Genomic DNA, 2500 nt, shown 5'->3' with positions numbered 1-2500 from the left:
ACCCTCAGTCACTCTGCCAACATATCATGGCCAATGAATCGACACTCCCGGAGATTTTATTAACAGATGAAATTGACAGACAAGTTATTGCTTTAGCGATTGTCATACAGAATGCCATAGATGCCTCCGCCCCTTATAAAACAAAAAGACGACCCCCTGCTCCTTGGATAAACGACGACATAAAGAGAACAACAAGTGATAGAAATAACACTCACAAAGCTCTCAAAATAAATAGATTTGATGCCGCCCTTTAGGCTGAACATAAACAAAAAAGGAGAAATGTAAAAACATTTATCAAATGTACAAAACCAAATTATTTTTTTAAAAAACAAGTTCAAAGCATGTAGACACGATTCTTCCGAAATATGGAAACTGGTAAACACACTAGTGCCTAAGAAGAAATATCGCACAGACATTTGCATAAATTCCAGAAACAATAAAGACCATTTAAATTACTTCTTTTGCAGTTGTCGGCATATTCACCTATGAACAGATAACCGCTTCCTCATTTCCACAAAACACAACGGGACCAAGCAAGGCCCACAGCAAAAACTTTCAGACCGCAACCAGTATAAATAGAAATAAAAATACTAACACTAAAACACTTGCAAGAACCAAACTCCGTAAGAGCGGATGGTATCGCCCATCCATTCATAAAGGATAGTCTCCCTGCAATTGCGTACTATTTGAGTTATTATAAATACATCTATAGTCATCGATACTTATCCATTATTCTAGAAACATGGGATCACAACACCTATTTTCAGATCAGGAGATAGAGATGAGATAAACAATTATCGCCCCATTACTTTACTCCTAGTAATATCTAAAGTTCTTGTGAAAATAGTAGCAAATCAATTAACAGCATTCCTGGAAGCAAAATAATCTTCTTTCTAACACGCAAAATGGATTCAGAAGTAAGCTATCAACCGAAACAGCATTACTAAAAATCACAAATGAAATTTATAGCAACATAAAGAGTAACAAATAAACTTGCTCACTCTTTGTGATTTGTCGAAGGCCTTTGGCAGTGTTAACCATGAAATTCTTCTCAACACACTAAAAATCATGAAATTGATAACTATCGGTTTATAAATTACTTATTCGTCAGAACTCAGTCTGTCAAATTACGTGAAAATCTATCATTAAAATAACAAGTATCATTTGGTGTTCCACAAGGCTCCATATTAGGCCCAATTTTATTCACTAAATTTATTAATGACTTGTCGACAGTTTAAAAAATACTGTCGTCTTATTCAGTTCGCTGATGACTCTCAATTAATTCTGTAAACAATTTCAATGAATTAAACAGACGCAAAGAGTTACTAAATGGTCTTGCACAGAAAACACAGAAAACACAATTCATTTTCATAAGCAGCCGTCAGAACATTGTCGAAAAAAATATAGCTACAAGCATAGAATTCGGAGGTTGGTACATTAAACCAAGCACCTCAGTCAAAAATCTAGGAGTACACAAAGACAGATACATGACTTTTGAGACGTATATTGACTACCTTTACTAGAAAGCAATGAACACTTTGATACACCTAAATAACATAAAAGACAAAATCCCTACAGAAACAAGAATCACTGTCGTACAAACACTAGCCCTCAGTATCATTAACTACTACCTAAACATCTAAGATTCAACAAACACAACACCAATACAAAAAACGCAAAAACTACAATTGTTTGCTGTTTGAGTAGCAATATGAAATGTATATAAATTCGACCACATAACAGCACACGTAAACTAATATGGTTAAAAATCCAACAAAAATACAATTATAACACAAGTATACTAATCCACAAAATCATACAAGGAAATTAGTCACATTGGCTTTTCCCTTAAAAAAACAAAAACAAAAACAATAGCCAGTATAACGGGGGTAAAAAAAAAAAGATATATATATATATATATAAAAATAAAAAAATATATAAATATATATAATATATATATATAATATATATATATATATATATATATATATATATATATATATATATATAAATCTCTGTATATCAAAAGATCAAATACGAAAACAGGGCAAGAAATATGCAGATCCGAAGAAAATGATCTGGAACCATCTGCCACAACATATTGGAAATATTTCCAACCTAGATACATTTAAAACAAAATTGAAAGAACATCTGAATTATCAGTGACATCAGGCGCTCGGACATCAAGCCAAACACGGTATTTCATTCACTTGTAATGTTAATATGTTGTCTATGTTGGTTACACATGTACTTTATATTGTCTATGTTAATACTATTTTATTACACAATGTAAATACTATACATGTAAATAGAATAACCAGTGTAGTTAATGGAGTAAAGTATTTTGAATTTGAATTTGAACTCTCTCTCTCTCTCTCTCTTTCTCTCTCTTTCTCTCCCTCTCTCTCCCTCTACCTCTCTCTCTTCTCTTCTCTTTTCTTTTCTCTATTTCTCCCTCTCTCTCTCTTTCTGTCTCTCTCTCTCTCTCTCATTCTCTCTC

Source organism: Penaeus japonicus, unplaced genomic scaffold, assembly GCF_977035675.1.
Source record: "Penaeus japonicus unplaced genomic scaffold, GWHDUDI00000001_assembly GWHDUDI00000013, whole genome shotgun sequence".
In the NCBI taxonomy this organism is placed as follows: Eukaryota; Metazoa; Arthropoda; class Malacostraca; order Decapoda; family Penaeidae; genus Penaeus; species Penaeus japonicus.
The sequence above is the reverse complement of the archived record's forward strand: the minus strand, read 5'-3'. Positions refer to the sequence as shown.